This window comes from Vanessa tameamea, chromosome 16, assembly GCF_037043105.1.
Source record: "Vanessa tameamea isolate UH-Manoa-2023 chromosome 16, ilVanTame1 primary haplotype, whole genome shotgun sequence".
Taxonomy (NCBI): Eukaryota; Metazoa; Arthropoda; class Insecta; order Lepidoptera; family Nymphalidae; genus Vanessa; species Vanessa tameamea.
Window position 1 is genome coordinate 11300790 of NC_087324.1, and position 9154 is coordinate 11309943.

Below are 9154 nucleotides of genomic sequence, written 5' to 3' on the forward strand. Positions count from 1 at the left end.
TAATGCTAGCGTCTAAAAATGGCGACGAATTCAAAGTTATACAAGATTCTAATCTAATGTGATAAAATGTAATATAAACACGCGTAATAGTAGGAATGTTGTTATTACGTAGAATTAAAAGTAATTTTTAATAACTTACAAAATATAATTTCCCTTTCGTTACGTTTTGATGTCTTAAATTTTTCTATGTAACTTAAAATTTTGTAAATATATTTCGAATAGCAATAATTCATTTTATAAGTCGTATATGTTTTATTATGATTAGATATTACTATTAGGGTTCAATGAAATAAACTATCTTATGAATAAAAGTAATATTTTATTGAGTTGGCGAATCTTACTCATACTTACGAATATAAAGTGCGTTAGGGTAAGTTGGGTTGTCAGAATTTAAAAAAAACATTAATCTCATATATTATCTATATTGCAAGACATGCTTTTTAATCTACATTTCTTATTTTGTACGATACAGACATTAAAAAAAAACGGTCCTTTTTTGTTTATGATTTTCATAAATCATAGAACGTTTCTGCGTTTTCTTATTATTTTAACATTAGTTTTTGTTCTTTTATTTTGTCGTCAACGAATTACTAGTATGTATATTTATGTATTTTGTCATGCATTTTTATTCAATCTTACAAATCTCCACAGTCGTGTTGTCCGAGTCTTTCTTGTATCTGTGATGTGCGGCCATCTTTTTATTTCTAGACAGCATCACAATCAGTTTATCACAACCTATGTGCATTTATCGTGACATGATTTAATAGTCGAATTGTCAATTTTGTAACAGTTATCACGTAAGCAGGTTCTAATTACCCTACCTCTATAAATATAATGGGAGTTTATTATTAGGGCACTCATTTAGTTCTTTGAATTTCCAAATCAACCTGCCTCAAGAAAGAACAAAATTAACAAATGCCTTTTATACTAATAATTATTTTAAACGAGTCAAATAAAATCGTTCTCATCTGTACCCGAGCATACTCAAACGCACTTTTCCTGTTATTTTCTATCTGTAATCATAAAGCACCTCGCTTTGTTTTCTCATTAATAATAAAATGTATTGTACGATAATGTTTATTTGTAAATATTTTCAAAGGTATTGCTCAAATGCATATTTTGTGAGTTGTCTTTTGTGCACTATATGCTACTTTGTAAATACATAAATTATTGTTTTATAATGTAAATACCGGGATACGAGAGAACTTTTCTTTCTTTCTTTGTAAGTATATTTGCTAAAAGACTTACTTGTAAATCGTTAGTTTCTAAGAAAAAAAAAAAACAAATCGAAAGGCCCAAAAAAAATGGTATACCAAAAAGCACAATTACTATTACTCTTATATACAATATGTTGTATGAATGTAGTTAAACATATACATTATTCACATATATATGTATGTATAATGCTAGTAGATGAATTAGACCACAATGATATCCGTGTGCACCTCATAACTATCGTATGGCCATTGCAACAAAATGTATATTTAAAATTAAAACTCTGAAAAGGGTAAAAAAAAATCGTTTTCGTTTATGGTTTTTGTTGTTGATATTAAATATGTATATATATTTTTTTTAATAACTAATAGAAAATATTAAAAATGTTATATTATACTTAGTACAAATCAGTTAAAATTATAAATTTCGAAAATTGTAATTACTTATACTTTAAAAATTTATATAGTTATAGTTTACATAAAAACGGTAATTCCACTCAAATGTGTGTATTGATGATAAATTTGCAAGTAAAAATAGCATGAACTTAACTTTAATTTGTACAAGGTTTACACGAGTGCATGTCACACTTGCACTCTACCGAGTGCAACGCATTTTCCCCAGCGGATAAAACTTGGAAATAAGTGAAATGGACTAAAAGATAGACAAGACAAGAACGGAAAAATGATAAATAAAATAAAGGTGGTTAAAAAAAAGTTGGTGACATCTGGCCAGCTACTTACGCACATCACATGTCATTTAAGAGTAGCTGGCATGCACATAACGTGTGTTCCCGGCTTTATTATTATAGTTTTCATTTGAAGAAATGTCATAGCCTAGAAAAAACGCTCTATAGAATTAATGAAACATCGAAAAAATCGATACAAATTGAAAACTTGTAGAGTAGCCTTAAAATAAAATTTCCAAAGGAAAATAAAGATGATGATACGTTGCTATTACCATATTTCATTTAATATGAAACCGAGTTATGCATTTACAAAATGAAATAATAAAAAAATATATTTAATTCCAGCAATAATTATGTGATTTAAATGGCGTAAAGACTGAAATTTGTGTGTGTATCAGTTACATAAATGTTTCAATGTCTACATTTAGTCATTCTCTGCTGGATCGTAAGTGACATTGGCAGAATGATTTGCGCGTTCGTCGTGTAAGAAGACGCCATAATAAAAGAAAATAAATAATGACAATTAATTAATCATGCATTTTTTAATTTCTTCTAATAAGTAGACATTAACATAGATGTAGATCTTAATCATAAACTATAACTATAGCTAAATCATATGCAGCACATATATTTATTTATCTTTAGGAAAACATATTCTAGATTGCTCTTTAATCTTATTATTTTTTAATATAAATAAATTGCTATGGCTTAATATTTGTCTTATTAGTTTTACTATAAAAAAAAAAAATAATGGCCTGTTTGTGGAGACTGATTTTCTAAAACTTATTCTTAATTTTTTCTTTAAATTCTCTTGCACTATATTTCTTACTACTGTAAATTTAAAAAATAATATTAAACGTCACATTTTTCATCTTAAACCTTCATTAAAACTCCCACTCTTTTAATCTTTCTTGTAATTTCACAAGACTTTGTTCTATTGCTGGTTTTTTATTTTGTTTGTTAGCTATACGTACTATTGGGAAGAGATTTTGGCGATGTAAAAATATAGAATACCGTAAAATTTTAGCGCACCTAGTACAATGCTTTTTTCTTAATGCAATTCGTTGGAAAACATTAAAATCCTAACTACAATCACTCTACTATCTCAACGTGAAATATTTAATTCCACTGCCATCAAACAACATTGTATGTGATTGTATCTTCATTTATGATAATCGATTGATTTCACGTTCAAATTAATTCAACGGATGCGATCGCAATGACATTTTAAATATTACGTAGTTTTAGAAGTAGGATGATATTATTTATTACCTGTAGATTAACCCTCACGTCACGATATCAAAAATACTATTAAAATAAAAAAAATCAGAGGCACCTTATGACCTTATTCTTATAAGCAATACCTTAAATTAAGTAATATGTTAAGACTTAAGATGCCCATATAATCATATGATATACTTATTAAAAGCTGTGATGGGAAGCGTGTAGCGACATTCTACTTGAAAAAAGCTAATTTATTTGTTTTTATAAAATGTATTCGATGTCCAAGACAGGGGTCTCCAAACTTTAGCATAAGACTCGACTTTACTCCACTTTATCCAAGAGGAAAGACCTTTCATAATACTAAAGACAGATACATAATATGTCATTGTAGTATTAATACGGACACAAAAAGCGCGCACAGAAAGATCAAAAATCTTAACTATAACTGACATTTTATATATACATAAATATCACGTTACCAAATTAATTGTACTTTGAAATAATATTACCTGAGTGCTCAAACGCCAGGCTTGTTACTAACAGTAAAGATAGGCGTTCATCTTAAAGCGGCCCCTCACTAGCAGCGCAACCTAATGTTAATCTAAGATCGATTTTGAGCATTCGCCTGCAGTCAATTGTTTTTACAGAGTCAGACAAATTGTATTCTCACAAATTGTACACTATAATGCTTACATACGTAATACTGGAATCTGAAAAGTTACAATACAGGCAAACAGTGCAGGTGAGATACCTCCCTTATACTTTCAAAAGTGCGCTGAAAAACGCACAAACATTATTTTCGTTACCGAGCGAGATCAACTCGCTGTCCCCCATATAATAGTGCCTACGAAAAGAAGTTTGAAGACCCCTGTCAAAAAAACTGTCAATTTTATATAGTGCAGTTGAAGTTATGTTGTCTTTTGTTTATTTTATTATTAAAATCGCTATCGGCTCGAATTTATGAATTCAAATTAAAGTAATAGTCATGTTGTAGGACCATTGATGTAATTTAAGAATAGTTCACTTATTATTAAGGATAAAGTGCACCTTTTTAGGTTAAGACTCGCTATTTATTAAAAAAAAAATTTTCATTATTAACCTTAATAATTTGAAAATTATCTTTAATTTTATAAATTATTTATTCACGTGTATTTAATTAAATCGTGTGTACTATAATTTAATATAAAAAGGGTTTCTAAATTTGAATTATTTTTGGGAATATATAGTGTAAGTTTCAAAACTGGATGCATTTTATTTGTCATTAAAAAAAAAATAGAAATTTAGTTCAATGACCTCCGTACATCATTTCCTTTCATTGTTTCCTATGAATGATTGTCTATTGTAAATAAATAAAAAAGTTTTACACTATACGCATATATTTGTTAAGATATATAATCACTATAATTACCATCTTATTCACAATGTAAAAATGAAGTAAAATAAATTTTGCTTGTTATTAAAATATGTTTATTATTTATTCAATCCAATACACTAAATTATATATATCTGGAATGGGATCGACGTGAATGGTGTTGGTCCTTGTAAACTGACATAAGTACATAGACTCGTAAATATAAATGAACAAATTTAACCACGAATTGTCATGACACCATTGCCCGAGAAACGGGATCTAGAATATACTTTATGAATTCTTCAAAAACGTTTCGACTCTCGGCGAAGTTCTAGTCGAATCTTTTGGACAAAATTTAACTTTGATAATGTAGGTAAAGTGTTGTCGCCCTGACGTTAACAGATATTGTCCTGACCAATTACGGCCACGGCGGCTAAACTCAAGGGAGACCAGCCAACTACGCAGGACACATTATAGTGCACAAACACAGGTGCACTCTCTATTCCTTTATTCTCGTAATCTGACGGAACAGCAAATCCGACATGACCGGGACGAGTTCAGACGCGGGACCAACGGCTTTACGTGGTTTCAGAGGCACGGGATTATGCACCAGCCTCCGGATTGCTAATGAAATTTTTTCGTTAAAAAACCTAATATTTTTATATCGGCCTGGAGGCCCAGGACCTCAGGATCTGTAGCCTTATCACCAACAAGGCAGTCTACATTACAAATAAAGATATAATAACCAAGAACTGTTTGTAGTGCATTATTAACAATTCACCTATATTTTGTTTATCTTTACTCGTCATACCGTAATAGTAAAAAAACATCCAAAGATTACACACCTACTTACAGAAATAATAGATACCATCCTAAATTGTCTTTAACGGAAAAACTTACGACTAGGAAAGAGGATGTGATGTGACATAAATCACTTTATTCAACTTCTCAAATTTATAACTGTATATATTAATAAAATAAACAAAAACAAAGGTAAATAAAAATCACAGTAATTGTATTATTAGTATATTACACGTTTTTATTGTAAATACAATAATAAATTATAAAAGGTAAAGAAAATTTTGATCACAGTGTTTTACTATGACAAGGTTAAAGGTTCTGTCTATTGGCATCGCTCATAGACGACGTGATTTAAATTTTAGGTTAACGTAGTTATTACTCATTTTCCTTCTTAGCAATCCATCATAAGACATAAGAACAGACCTGCAACACTTTTCTCCGCAAACACAGAGCACAGAGTTTGTGGGATGAAGGTACACAGGGTATATTTATCGATAAAGCCTAATCAAGCAAAGTCAACGACATTAATAATTTTGATTATTTAATTGTATAACATTTCGATGTTAACAATAAACATAAATACTGAATATTAGTATTATTACCTCTTTGCATTTTAAAAGTAGATTATATTATACTAAATACAAATCGACAATCGCTTTAGTATAATAAAAAAGGACTGCATTAACAATATTTATCTGAACCGAAAACTGATATCAAAATCAAGGCAACTATTATCGTATACCCTTTTTTAAAAAAAATGCTTTTTTATTCATAACCAATATTTTTTTCGAAACTTTTAATTTTACGTCGCGTCAATCTTAATATTGAAAGCACTTGAAACGTCTTAAAATTCGAGTTGTATAAAATCAAAGGCGAAAAATGTACCAGATATAGTAAAACTAAATTACATATGTAGATTGTACGACATAAATTGCGAATAAACGATAACATTTATGTTATTTATCAAAAACGGCTACTTAACCAGGCAAGTTATATCCAAACGTTCCGATATACGAACAAATCAATTAAATCTTATAAATGTCAGAAATGCCACTTTAAAAAAAATTACCCTAATATTTGTTCCTACCATAAAATTTAAGCCTTTGATTTTACACAACCCAATTTGCAGGTGAAACTAATATAAAATCACAACATAAAGCCTTACATGTAACCTCTTTAAAAAGTGCATCAAATGATCAAATAATCAGGATGCAGAATCAGTTATTAAGCTACTACCATATATCTGCATTCAAGCGAGGTAGGAAGTTGCGTAGGTGTCGCTACGGCTTCATAAAGATGAATTTAAACCGCTATATATTTATTTCAGTAATTGCATTAATTGCAATAACAAAGTTATTTACAATTATTATGTATTAACTAATTAAATAATTAATTAATATGCAAATAATGTAAATAATAATGGTAACAGAAACATTATTTACACAAATTATTTCCCATTTTAAATACCAGATTTTATTAAATTTTAACTGAAGTCCACATTAAACGTCTGTTGTACGATATACAGTTAATAAAGTTAATAATTGTTTCTAGTGATTTTTTTAATTCAAATAAGGAATAGGACGTATGTTATGTTATTTTATATTTAATGTCTACTCCAAACTCTGTGATACTAATTAAATACTTTTTATATACAGACCTTATTCTAGATATCACATATATTATGCACATGGTCTTTATTTGAAATTATTCTTAATTGAATTGATGCTAATTGAACAATAATAAAATAAAATGGAATATGAACCAAACATTACCCACATTAAGTAAAGAATGACTTTGCTAGTGCAAAAGGTCGTATGTGAAATGTGCAAGCAATATTTTACATGGCAATCAAACTTTGTTTTTCTTTGCTGTTTCTATGGCATACATACGAATTTATAATGTAATTATATAGCTATCCTATTAAATTGAATACTAAAGATAAAAAAGATTACATATGATCTTATTAAGTTTGCAGCTATAAAAGATTATTCACTTACAACATTTTGCACTAACAGTGACGATAATCCAAATTATTCAATATAATATTGTTACATAATTTTAATAGTGACAGTTTAAACTGTTTTCTGTGTACTAATCTTTTCATTGTGCTACTTCCAAACATTTGCGTCAAGGTGAATAAGTGTTAATTAAAATTATATTATCAATCAAGTGGCACTTATACAATGATAAATATACTTTTTTCCATTATGCTAGCGCCGCACATTATAAATTATTCCAAACTTTACAGATTAATTTACTAATTTAGCATACATTTACAAACATAAAAGGATGAACCAATATTAAAGTTCATCCGCAAAGAAAATGCGTTCATGACGTCAGTCAGTTGGTTATGACTATTGATACATTACAAACATAAACAGTCGACGTAACCTTGTCAAAGCGGAGTATACATAAAAAATATTGTTTCCTTAATATCGCAAAATATAAACATTTATTAATTTCAAATAATTATATCGATTTTAAAAAAACTATTCGCCGCTACAAATTTACATCGTCCATACGATATTTTAAGAACGCATTCTCTTAGCGACCGGACATAAGCCTAGTCGATATTGAATCATTTGTACATCAGAAATAATTCACACGTACCTCGAATGTTATATAGGTAATTTAGTTAAATACATGTGGTCGTTTTTAAATTTATTATGCAAGTATAATTGTTAAACAATACGTATTTTTCAAATAATTCACATATGCAATATGACTATCTTGTAAACGAAAATAAAATTAAAATTTAGTTATGTTTATAGCTAGTACCACTGCAACGTACAATTTAACCAAAATATTCAGAAATTGTAACTATCACAAGTAGACCAATGACAATTGTAACAAAATATTCGTTCGCAGCCATGAAATGTTTGTAAACATTTCTATTCACACACGCATATACAGTATACAAAAAAAACACACACACACATCAAACAACGATTGCGATAACTTATCTGTACTTATTTCAAGATTAGGACGATATGTAAACTAAAATAAAAATTTATACCGACACGAGTTACACACAAATATGATTATCAAGTAAAGTTGTAAGTGTACCGAAGCTGGGCGAGGGTCTTCTCTCACATAAGAAGATTTTGAAAGTCTTAATCTCTAACACGATGCTCTAATGTGCGTTGGAAACTCACGTCACAGACACGACAGGTCACCGTTAACCGTCAAGTACGAATTGAACGATAACATATTCAAACACACGAAAGCTCGGTGTTGTTTAATTTTAATAATGAAAATAAATTAATTAATTAAAACTTATTAATGTAAAAAACCAAATTAAAAATTTCACTGATCTTATAAACTAAATTTTGTTGACATTTATCACGTATTTAAATAAACATTATATATACGTATTACCAGAGAAGCCTAGTATTTAATTAAATTATTATATAAATATTATGACTGGCAGAAAACATATTCTAAAAAAAAAACAACTACATATATACAGACAAATTAAACCGACTCTATAATAACAATTTTAATAATAAATATGTAGGTGTTAAAATTTGATACTAGACACGCTTGCTTCAACTTAATGTTTAACTATTTTAAGTACAATCAGCCTCGCAAGGAAGACACACTTGTCCATTGTCATACTTCACTTAATCTTCATTACAAACATTAAAATGCTTTGCTTCTATCCTCACTTACCGCATAATAGGCTATTTGACAATGCAAAAAAATAAAGTGTCAATAATTGTAATCAGTATATATTATGAGTTTAAAAATGGTTATTTATTAACGAAAGTTGAAAGTAATAATTGATTTATTCAAAAATCCATAAATAAAAATGCATTTTTTTAAACGTTTGTCACGTGACACAAATCGCCCCTGATAGGTCGGGTATATGATGACAC